This window comes from Podarcis liolepis (assembly GCF_965112155.1).
Source record: "Podarcis liolepis genome assembly, chromosome: 7".
Taxonomy (NCBI): Eukaryota; Metazoa; Chordata; class Lepidosauria; order Squamata; family Lacertidae; genus Podarcis; species Podarcis liolepis.
The window spans coordinates 65,381,763-65,394,351 of record NC_139561.1 but is presented as its reverse complement, the minus strand read 5'-3'; the positions used below and the strand labels follow the sequence as shown (position 1 = coordinate 65,394,351).

The following is a 12,589-nucleotide window of genomic DNA, read 5'->3' as shown; positions in this document are numbered from 1 at the left end:
AATGGCGACGGCGAAGAGGACCTTCTTTGCCGCCTCCATTGCATCTGCAGAAAACAGCAGCAGGAGACTTTTTCAGGTGGTTTGCAATCTATCAGAACCACCTGTACCACCGGGGCCTGGTAGGGACCCCAAGATCTCCTGCAATGCTTTTGCAAAGTTTTTTGCAGATAAAGTTGCTCAGATTCAGAAGGAGGTAGACTCCACCGTGGGAGCAGGGCCAGGGTGGGAGAGTGCTAGAGTTCTGTCTGGTCCTGTTACATGGGTTCAATTCCAATCTGTTACCTCCGAGGATGTGGACAGGCTGCTTGGACAAGTGAAACTGACCACCTGTCTCCTTGATCCTTGCCCATCCTGGCTGATAAAAGCGAGCCGGGAAGGGCTGGGCAATGGGCTCTGCGGGGTGGTGAATGCTTCCCTCTGTGAGGGAGCCTTCCCAGACCCGCTGAAAGAGGCGGTCATTAAACCGCTTCTTAAAAAAACATCTTTAGACCCGGCCAATTTGGCCAACTATCGCCCAGTCTCAAATCTACCATTCTTGGGCAAGGTGATTGAGCGGGTGGTTGCTGAACAACTCCAAGCACGCCTGGAGGAAACGGACCATTTGGATCCCTTCCAATCAGGATTCAGGCCTCACCATGGGACTGAAACTGCCTTGGTCGCGCTGGTTGATGATCTCCGGCGGGCTAGGAACAAAGGTGAGAGCTGTTTCCTAGTTCTGCTGGATCTCACAGCGGCCTTTGACACCATCGACCATAACATCCTTCTGGACCGTCTAGAGGGGCTGGGAGCTGGGGGCACTGTCATACAGTGGTTCCGCTCCTTCCTCCTGGGCCGTGTCCAGAAAGTGGAGGGGGGATGAGTGTTCAGACCCTTGGGCCCTCACTTGTGGGGTGCCTCAGGGTTCTGTCCTCTCCCCCATGCTTTTTAATATCTATATGAAGCCGCTGGGAGAGATCATCAGGGGGTTTGGACTGGGTGTTCATCAGTATGCAGATGACACCCACCTCTACCTCTCCTTTAAATCAGAACCAGTGAAGGCAGTGAAGGTCCTGTGTGAATGTCTGGAGGCGGTTGGAGGATGGATGGCGGCTAACAGATTGAGGTTGAATCCTGACAAGACAGAAGTACTGTTTTGGGGGGACAGGGAGTGGGTGGGTGTGGGGGATTCCCTGGTCTTGAATGGGGTAACTGTGCCCCTGAAGAACCAGGTGCGCAGCCTGGGAGTCATTTTGGACTCACAGCTGTCCATGGAGGCATAGGTTAACTCTGTGTCCAGGGCAGCTGTCTACCAGCTCCATCTGGTATGCAGGCTAAGACCCTACCTGCCCGCGAACTGTCTCGCCAGAGCGGTGCATGCTCTAGTTATCTCATGCTTGGACTACTGCAACGCACTCTACGTGGGGCTACCTTTGAAGGTGACCCGGAAACTGCAATTAATCCAGTATGCGGCAGCTAGACTGGTGACTGGGAGTGGCTGCCGGGACCACATAACACCGGTTCTGAGAGATCTGCATTGGCTCCCAGTACGTTTCTGAGCACGATTCAAAGTGTTGGTGCTGACCTTTAAAGCCCTAAACGGCCTCGGTCCTGTATACCTGAAGGAGCGTCTCCACCCCCATTGTTCAGCCCGTACACTGAGATCCAGCGCCGAGGGCCTTCTGGCGGTTCCCTCATTGCGAGAAGTGAGGCTACAGAGGGCCTTCCCGGTAGTGGCGCCCGCCCTGTGGAACGCCCTCCCATCAGATGTCAAAGAGAAAAACAATTACCTGACATTCAGAAGACATCTTAAGGCAGCCCTGTTCAGGGAAGTTTTTAATATGTAACGCTGTACTGTTTTTAACACTTGATTGGGAGCCGCCCAGAGTGGCTGGGGAAACTCAGCCAGATGGGCGGGGTATAAATAATAAATTATTATTATCATTATACCAGAAGAATGTCACAAAGACCTCACTTTTTGTTCTAAGTAAGAGCCTCCAAGCTGTTGTGAGGGAACTATGACTAAGAGCTAGCACTGGATATATGCACAGAGGAGCCAGCTTGATGACATTTGTTTTCAAAAGTTGGCCCCATCAGCTTTGAATTCTTCCCTTCTGTGGAGAGAGGTGCAGTGCGGCTTTTTGTTCTGATGGAACTGCCAAAGCTCTCCTCACCCTGCTTTTTGCCTTGTGGGTTTAGTCACTGAGCTACAACAGTTGAACTGAGTCCAGATATTAAATTATATATTCAGAAGAGCCTCCTCTAGGTTCCTCAAGGGGTTTGATTGTTCCTGGATGCTCCTTTGAACAACAGAAATGAAATTTGCTATGGAATTAACCTTAATTACATGAACAATGAGCCACTAACTTTTTGCGGACACCCACTCAAGCTGGTCCTTATATATACAGAGACATATTGCTTCAGCCTTCAGTCTGACAGTCTTCAGGAAAACCAACAACCCTTAGGATAGTGCAACCCAGTTGCACCCTAATAGAACAGTCTGTGTGGCATGAGAAAGAAATGAGTTAAATAATCAAAGACTTCTGTGAAACTTACGCATGGAGGGCAGGCACAAGCTACAACCTCTCCTCCATCCAAGGAGGAGCATATCCACCTTACAGAGTTGTGACAATTAATATGAGGTAGGCGAAAACCAAATGGCTGGTGCCAATTTGCCAAATGGAAAAATTCCTGCCCGGCCCCGAAATACAGCGGCCAACATAGTCCATAGCATGCTTGGAGCATCAGCAGCACCCTGAACTGAGGGTGGGTGGGCGGGCGAACCAGTGACAAAAACAGAGGAGAAATTCCCACATCTCAGCAGGGTGGATGACTGAGTAGACATGTGTAGGATTGCACTGATAAGTTTCTATTATTATTATTATTATTATTATTATTATTATTATTATTTCCTTGATTAATCAGGGGCTGCCTTTTAATTGATTAAATGCTTTTAAAATTCATTAATCTAACCCATTAATTGTTTAAATATTGCAGCCTCAAGTCCCTTGTCCTGTCAGTGCAAGGATTTGCACTTGTGAAAGGAAACTTTTCCTCCTCTCCTCCCCTCTAAATCAGGCCTAGTGGTTCCCCCAGTCGTCTGAAGCAGATTTGGAGAGGGCGAGGACATGCAAGGGGAGAGGAGATGGGGGAAGCTCCGTTGCAAAACCAAATCCTTGTGCCGACGGAACAAAGGGCATTGGATGCCACCTTTACTATTTTTGTAGGTGTCTTAAGTTTTACTCAGTGAAATGGTTCAGACATCAATGGATGTGAACCATCAGTTAAATGCTACGACGCTTAGAAAATACGGCTATATTGTAAGAGGTTTTAAGGGACAGACAGAAAAGGGCTGAAGGAGTGAAGGATTGGAAATAAAGGCACAAGGAGACACATCTGCCCATAACCTTGCCAACTATATTTATACATGGGTGTTAAATATCTCCCATGTTTATCCTATCCATCATCATAGCTTAAGCCAGAAAAGCAAATATATATCTTAGGAATGTATGAATTGCTGGATCTGATTTGTCTCGTTGAGGGATGGGGGAGAATACATGAACCAAAGGCAGCTATCCTTTGAAATTTGCACATCTCTGAATTTTGTGATTCAGTTCTTCAACAAATAAAGTGTACAAATATGTGGATATTCAGATAAAGTGTTCATAAAAACATATATTATTGAAAACAACATACAAAATAGCAGTATATTAGACAAAATTGCATGCAAATATATATACTAAAACGCTGATGAATTTTCATTACGAATATGTATATTATACTGATACAAGAATGTGAACTAAGCTTACGATTGGGAAAATGAGAAACTGAAGTATCCCAAACTAGCAGATTTAATGTTTCAAGGCTTGTTCAAACATCTCCATTTGTGAAAGAAATTATGAGTCACTTATGAGTAGGGATGGGTGAATCTGTCAATTTCGGTTTCTCGGTTTCTCACACTTTCAATCTTAAGTTCATTTCTCTGCATTTCCGCATCAGTTTGCAATGTGGAAGATTATTTTAAATGTCCTTGTGAAAATTATCAGCATTTTAGTGTGAACTAAGCAGTTTTGCTTAAAATACACATTTTTTGCAAGCAATTTCCTTTAAAATGAAATTATTTTCACTAAATATACACATTTATGCACACTTGCCCTTCAGGGAGGGAAGATAAATGCTAATTGTGTGGTTCACACCTGTTCATCTAGTGTTGTGTGTGGAGGGTCTGGATTCAGGGTCTAAAAATCACCTAGCTGTACTGCTGTCTGAAACAATGCCCCCTTCCACTTAGCTTGCTTCTATATTGGGAGAAGAGGAGAGGGAAGACCCGGGAAAAAATAGCTTTCTACAAGCTGTTGCTTCTTGGAATCTGTGAAGTCAGGTTTCCTCCAAGGCTAGTATGAAAACAGAGATGACATTTTATTGGATTTGGTTGTTTGACCTGGAAAGCGAACGGAGAAGCTTGAAAACTCATCTGCGTGCTGCTTGGCTCCTAAGTTGAGGTTGCTTAAGTCACCAGCATCTGTGAAATAGGAGGTGGGGAAATCAGGGCAAGTTGCAAACTGGGACTCTGTTTTTGTTATCACTGACCACCACAAGGCAGAGAGAGTGGCCAACCCCAAGCGGCAACAGTGTTACGCTAGTCGGAACGATGACCTCTGGTTGAACACAAATTCTTGCTTCCCAGTTCCCTGATCCAAAGTGTTGCCATTTCCGTTGATAGATCGGGTCAGATATTTGGAGTGTGCGGGCCCTTGGTTTGCTCTCACAATGGTTAAATTATTACCTCTAAATGGGCTTATTCAGTTAAGGCAGCAGCTGGTGCGATTTTGAGAAGAAAATAAACATTTCCTTCAAATATTTTGATTGGCAGCACGACAAGGAAAATACTCGCCCTCAGAATTGCGAGGGCCCCCAAGAAAGCAATACGGGAGCAGACAAAATCTAGAAGTCAGCCCGTAGTATTTTTTTCCAGAGGTGAAACCATAAAAAAATTGTGGCGTTTTTAAAAATGATTATTTAACTGGTGGGTTCTTGCTCAGTGTGTGTGTGTGTATGGAAGAGCGGGCGGGGGGAGAGAGACATTGTCAGCTATAGTGGCAGATGGAGTGAAAAGATGACAAGAGTAACAAGAGGTTTTAATTCTGCTTCACACTGTGAAACAGAGCAAGGCAGAAACTCCAGGCCACAGTCTTAAGGCACCCTTAAAGCGCAGCACATTGTCACTTATTAACACTGTTGTTAAGTACATATAATGGTTGAGGAACAATTGCTTGTGAACTTCCCTAAGGCATCTGGTTGGCCACAATGGAAAACAGGATGCTGAACCACAAAGGCCTTTGGTCTGATCCTGCAGAGCTCTCTTTATGCTCTTATGGTCAAAGATGTCCTATTTAGCCAGAAAGCCTTTTCCACTCACAGAAGGGCTGTTTATGATGGAGGCCACATCCGGACTATACTTTTAAAGCATTATGATGCCACTTGAACAGTCCTGGCTTCCCCCACCAAAGAATCTTGGGAACTGTAGTTGGTTAAGGGTGCTGAGCTTAGATTACTATTTCCCTCAAAGAGCTATAATTTCCAGAGTACCCTTGGTAGAAGGACCGACCATTTAACCACTTTGATAATTGTAGCTCTGTGAGGGAAACAGGGGATCTCCTAACAGCTCTCAGGACTCTTAACAGTTGTCACCAGGATTCTTTGGGGGAAGCCATGGCTGTTTAAAATGGTAGGATTCTGCTTTTAATATAAAATGGATGTGGCCTTAGTGGAAGACAGGGCTGGCCCAATACAGTTTGCTTTGTGAGGCAAACAAGATGGTGCATGTACATACACACACACCACACTCTATGTACTATGTACAATCAGAACAATAGTTGAATCTTACACTGGCAATGGGACAGTTTCCTCACCGTACCTGAGCAGATTAGCTTTAGGCAGGCAGAGGAAGCCACACAGCTCTGCCTTCAAACTGCCATTATCCCCCTTCAAGATTTGGTGCTTGGGGCAGCCTAATGTTGGTTCCTGTGGGAAAGCCTTGTGTGAGAAAAGTGACCTCAAATCCAGAGAGGTTCTTTCATTTGTGAAAGAACACACACTTTTAAATATATTTTAATGAATAGTATTCCTGCTCCGGATCAGAAATAATCAACACTTCCTGAGTTTGTTGCCTTCCTGAGGTTGTTGGTCTTTAACATCTGTCAGCCCCAGTCAACATGGTGAAACATAATAAGAGCCAGAGTCCAACAACTTCCAGAGGGCACCATGTTGGCTAGCCCTGCTGTAGAGCCTATATTGTCCCATAATAATATATTCCCCTCACCCCACCCCCTACAACCTTGCGTAACACAGACCAGCAAAAGAATTACTCTGCTGACACTGTCAACTCACTGAGTTTGCGTGTGGCATGTTCTCCTATGGAGTCAGTCTCCAATTGCTTCCTTAATGTGACTGATTCAAAATATGCAGGGGAAATCATGTAGCACTTTCCTCCCAGGACTGTACCTATTCATCAACTTTATCCTCCTCTTCTTCCTCACTTAGTGATATTAAAGTGCCTAAAAGAGTCTAGCGCTGTGCAGTAGAAATTAAAATAAACAGGTTGCCGCCCACAAAATCTAATTAACAAAAGAACAAAAGCTACAAAAATATGGTGGTTTATTATCCGAAGCATGAATGCACTCTGTGTTGCGAGCAAAATACAGAGGCATTGTACATGGTCAAGTAAAATTGTTATTTCAACAAAAGTCCATTTGAGATAAGTAAACATCTCAATGTGTCCTCTTAGACAATGCACACAGTGCCTTAGATAGTTTGAGGGCATCCTGACATTGACTCCACTACCTCCACTGTCAGAACCAGTGAGGTGCCAACTTGAATAAAATATTGGAGAAGCCAAGGTAAGCTCTGCCCTACATAATCACATGACGTGGTACACACATTTGCCAATGGCAGTGCCCATAAACTTGGGGGGCATACCCCTCAAATATTTGGGGGAGATGAATCTCCCTCAGCCCTCAGGAGTTGGCTCTTATGGAACTAGTAATGGTTCTGAATACCAGTTGCTGGAAACCACAGGAGGGGGGAGTGCTGTTGCACCCAGATCTTGTTTGCTGTCTTCTCATAGGTTTCTGGTTGGCTACTGTGAGCACAGGATGCTGGGCTATCTGGGGAACTGGCTCTTATGTTCTTATGAATGTTGTTCTGCTTGGGATGATGAGCTTGGGACGGCATGAAAAATTGCTTTGCTAGATCCACCCAAAGGTTCATCAAGTCCAACATTCTGTTTCCAGCAGTAGCTAGTCAGTGGCAAAGCACATGTTTTGCCTGTAGAAGGTTTTGCCCCTTGGCTAGAGAGGCACTGCCAGACAGTGTAAGCCAGGGAAAGGGAACCTGTGGCCCTCCAGATGTTGTTGGACTTCAGCTCCTATCAGCCCCAGCCAGCATAGCTAATGGTCAGAGATGACGGGAGTTGTGGTCCAACATCACCTGGAAGGGCCACAGATTCCCCTTTGCTTGTGTAGACAATATTGAGCTAGCTGGAACAATTGTCTGACATGGCATAAGACAGCCTCTTACGTTCCAGGTTTACTTTGAAGCAGTGTCATGTTGGACAAAGCTGTCGCTTGTCTCCAGCATCTGATAACCAGAAGCACACCTTCCCTGACCATGCCTTGATTTCAATAACCATTCAGAGCTCTGTCATTAACTTCTCTCGCCATAGCTAGTATGCATGTATGTATAGTTAATAGAATGTATAAAGCACCTCATCTTCAAAACCTCCAAGCAGCTTACATAAAATATACATTAAAATTATGATAAAATCAGATGTTAGAAATAAAAAAAATCAGCAGTTTAGAAAGATACTTTATAAAACACATATTTTAAAACGTGTCAAACTTACATGTGTGGTTTAGCTTGCTGAAAAAAAGTTTTTGAAATTTGATCAGAATAATGTTTGTATTTTTATTTTTTTTAAGACTACAGCTCATGAGGATTAGAAACTTGCTTGCTTTATCTAAAAACAAGAAGCAGCAGCAACATTGGTAGATATATTTCTCAGCTGTATTTCTTTTTCACTTTGCATGTAGCAGGAGGAAATGCATAGACCAAAAGCCTACCTCTAGCATCTTTACATAGCTCCCCCTTCCTTTTTGTTTTGTTTTGCAAGCCAGCAGTAATTAACACATTTACACTGTTGCTTTTATATTAGCAGCAGGCAGCAATTGCCAAGCGGTGCAAGCTCAGACTCATAAAAGTTGGCCTCTCTAAAAACTTTAAGAGTGTGTTAGTGAGGAAAACAAAAAGGGGAAATGTGCCCTGAGCTTTTTATTTGAATTTGCTCTTTATGGAATATTATTTATGGCGACATGAAATATAATGAAGCAGCGTAAAGGCCTTCCTTTGCTGTGTTCAAGCTGTCGAGCAGCAAATGGCGCCTGCCTGCCGTTTATTTCAAGATATCCATCTCCTGGAATTCCTGAATGCCGCATCGCCAAGGAGGAGGAGGAGGAGGAGGAGAATGGGATGGGGCGCAGGAGCAAAAGCACAGGCGGGATCCAATGAGAACATGAGTCAGCTCAAAATGTAGATCGGGATTTGGACAGGGGCCACAAGCCGAGGAAATGAAGTTCATCACAAAAGAGATAGGAAAGGGAGGAATATCCAAAAAGCCAAAAAATTAAAGAGAGAGGGGGAAAGGTATGAGCAATATCTTAGACTAGTGAATGGGGAGGATGGGAGCAATATTATAACACAGGATATGCCCAGCTGAAACAGTTTGCTTGAAAGATGCCCTACAATAAAAGAACATTCTTCAAGCGCACTGCTTTGGTTGCTGCTATCAAGATAAGAGACTTCTTTTTTGCCCCAAGGAAAATAATTGTTGAAACATGTTGGGCACATCACATTATCATAAGTATTTATTTCTCAAGATCAGTCTCAGGTCTTGCCGCTCCTCCTTGCTTTTTGCCTTTTTAAGTTAAGGACTAAACTAGCAGTGAAATGACAGGCCCATGAAGGGATTTTTTAACACCTAGTTCTTTTATTAAAATCATCCCAGAAGGGGGGCAGGTTGGATCAGGACCACGATACAGGCAATTCCATTGACCCAATTTCAATCCTCCCCCCTCCCCAAGCTGCTATCTATTGTACCATACAATACAGGTATGGTACATAGACATGTTGGAAGTTGCCTTATACCGAGTCAGACCACTGACCCATCTAGCTTAGTACCGTCCACAGTGACAGGCAGCAGCTTGGTTTCAGGCACGGAAGCTTTCCTGGCCTTACCTGAAGATGCAATTGAACCTGGGACTGTCTGCATGCAAAGCAGATGCTCTACCACTGAGCTCTGGCCTTCCCCCAAGTAAACCTGGGTTCAGCCCTAAATATGTTGGGAGGGGAGCTGTAGCTTATTGGGAGAATGCATGCTTTGCCTTTAGAAGATCCCAAGCACAAGGCCTTGAGCAGGGGTCGGCCGGATCGCTCCCACAGAGATCGTCTGTGGTCTGGACTGGCGCTGCGCGATGCTGAACATCATGCCTGCACAGAAGCGATTTTCGGCATCTGGACATGCACAGACACGATTTCCAGCGCCACTTGGCGAGTCCCTGCGCTGTGCTGCGCTGATTTAGCGCAGCGCATGGGGGGCTTGCCGAGTGGGCGGCTCAGTTCAGGGGTGGCTCGTGGGCCAGTAAAAGGGTCTTCGTGGGCTGCATCTGGCCCATGGGCTGTACGGTGCTGACCCCTGGCCTTGAGCAAGCCTTCAGAATTCGCAGCTCTCTGAATTTTTCAGTACAGCTCTACAGCCAACTAATGTGTAGAAAAATGCACATATTAAGGTAATGTAAACACATAAAGGCATATATTAGTGAAAGTAACATATGAAAATTAATTACATTAGAGAATATTGCTTTCAAAAATTTGTATATGGCAAAAATGCTTACAAAACATCTATTTTAGAAGAAATTCACACTAAAATGTGGCTTAACTTTCATGACTTTCTAAAATAAATAAATATATTTGCAAACGGATGTAGAACTACAGGGAAGTGAAGGTTGGAAGAATGAGAAACTAAAAGAAACCAAAATTGACAGATTCACTCATCCCTACTTAGAACAAATAGCAAACACCCAGTTCCCTTTCTCCAAAAGGGCCATACTAGATATTTGCTAGGTAGGTAGCATGTTGTTTTCTGTTAATTGCAGGCATTTATTTATCAGAATGTCAAATGTCGGGAATGGAGGCTTACCTCTTTACCATGCTGTGATAAAACTGGAGATTTCTATCACCATCACCCCACCCTTCATGCAGCTTGGACCCAGCGGGAGTGGGGAGTCCCCATTGGCAAGAGAAAAGGGGATTTGTGATTGGCTGCAACTCCTTGACACATTACCTCTGTATCTTTGGAGGCTGAGCATGTCTTGAAGGAATCACCAGGTATCAATGCATTCATTTGATCCCATCTATTTGCATTAGGCAAAGAAATAGAGACTGACAATACCTCTATTCAGTCATTCTACCCATCATTCAATTAAAATTGCAGGCAAGAGAGAGTGCCTGCCTCTCTATTGCACCCTGCACCCTGCACCCTGGACCTGACTTCTTCCACATATTGAATGAGCAAGTTCTGGGTCAAGGAGTCTGATCTACATGAACATAGGAGCCAGCACCTAGGGGCCAATGTCCCTTTGCCCCCCATAAAGTATTTGAGGGAGCTCCCCCCCCCAGTTGATGGCCACTGCCATTCAGATGGTGTGCATCTTCTGATTATGTGTGGCGGGGCTTACCTGCCCCCCCATATGTTATTCAAGTTGGTACACCTGTGCATGAGGAAGTATCCCACACCCTGTGGAATCTGAATTCTAAACCACGCAGGGAGCCTTCAGACATAGAAGCAGGTTTCCTCTTCAGGCCTCCCCGCCTGACACATGGAAGGCAGCAGGGAAGGTGACAAGGATATGGCAGAAGCAGAAGGGCCAACAAACATTGCTACATTTTTCTGCTTCACACAAATAGGGTGAATGCCCTAAAATGGCTAATGTAGAACACGAATCCACATGAATGATGGTCACCTCAATTAAACTGGTAGGGCAGCTTCTGGAATTGTGGGGACTGAGAAAGCATCCATCTTGGATCAGCCATATCCCTCTTTCCGCAGTTAAATATTGCTGCACAGAAAAAATAATAATTACATTTCTTCACTCTTTTTTTAGGCCTTCATAGGCAAAACAACAACAACAAAAAACCCCTACCAGTAATAGCATGACCTACAGTAAGCAAGCTTTCAACTGTCTGTTTATCAGCTCTGTCCCTTGGGCCTATCAGCACAAACAGACCACCCACACGAAGGCCTCAGAAGACCCTGGCATAGACTCCAGATTTCCCTCCGCATTGCTCTGTTTGTGTGTGCATATGTGTGCCAAAGCAGATGGACTGACTAGCTTGGGGACTCGCTGTCAGAGGGCTGTGCTGTCTATTTACTACACAGCCCTAGAGAACAGCTAAACAATTTTATTTCTGTGTTTACAATTGTGCTGGCCAAAAGCTAGAATAGAAGCAAGCGTATCACTAATACACACGCCCACACATCTGAGTTGAGGGCCCTGGACTGGACCGCACTGCACTAAAATGATACCTTCACAAATTGGGAGGAGGAGGAGGAGGAGGTGGGGTATGTTTCTATAAATATACAGAGAGGCTCAGCCACTGCCTATCCCCAATGTGATCCGAACTTGATTTCATAGAATCTTACGGTGGGAAGGAGGGTTTGTGGGCTCTCTGCAGCGACATCAGGCCAGGGTGCTCTTTTCAGAGCCTGCTAAAAACTTTTTTGTTTAGGCATGAAACATGTAAAAGCGGACATAGCTTTTGGAAATTTCCGAGAGTCTTGGCTGACCACTTAATGGGTAGTACTCAATGTATTGCTATCCATCTGTGCAAGGATCTCTGTTTGTGCAACAGAACGTTCTCCCCCTCATCTCCCCGCACGCCCCCTCAATCTGTTTCAGGGACTTTCCCAACCCCCTGGGAGCAGATTTGGGGAGGCCTGTGGGAGAGGAAGGGGGGGGGCCCATTGTGTAAATGGAAATCTGTGGACTGACAGGACATGGTAGTTGTATACCATCCGTATGTTTCCACATGTAATTTTAGCTTAACTGCTGATTTTAATTATATTGTGAATTTTTAAGAACTGCCGGATGTGGCAATTATAACACTCTGTACAAGATTCTGTATGGTGCTTAATTGTATTTTTAATGCTTCTTTTACTTTTTATATATTGCATTTCATTGCATTACAGTTTGAATTCTACAGAATTCAAATTGCCGTACAAGAAAATGTGATATGAGAAACCCAAGAAGCGATAAAAATACAATTAAAAACCAAGGTGAATGTTTAATGTAATGGATATGCCGTCTCTTGTCTTCAGCCACAAATCCACAGACATGGCAGAGACTACCTGAACGCAGGTCGTGGACTACTGGTAGGTGGTGGACCACAGTACGGGAACCCCAGACCTATACTCACAAAATGAGCTGTGCCACATGTTCCAGGAGAAGGCTGAAAACTCCAACCCACAGTAACATCCTCTCTCTCCTCTCCCTTTTCTCTT

General features: G+C 44.7%; 1 protein-coding gene and 1 long non-coding RNA gene across 2 annotated transcripts in view; one reads left to right on the top strand and one right to left on the bottom strand.

Moving 5' to 3' along the window:
- RUNX3 (RUNX family transcription factor 3) overlaps positions 1-12,589 on the top strand; it is a 137,741-nt gene that overhangs the window by 118,922 nt on the left and 6,230 nt on the right. The gene's annotated exons all lie outside the window — the stretch shown is intronic.
- LOC310710858 lies at positions 4,128-12,583 on the bottom strand. The gene is made up of 3 exons (XR_014528280.1): positions 11,052-12,583; positions 5,894-6,000; positions 4,128-4,498 (listed from the first exon to the last, which is right to left on the bottom strand). It is a non-coding gene; the product is annotated as an uncharacterized lncRNA (long non-coding RNA).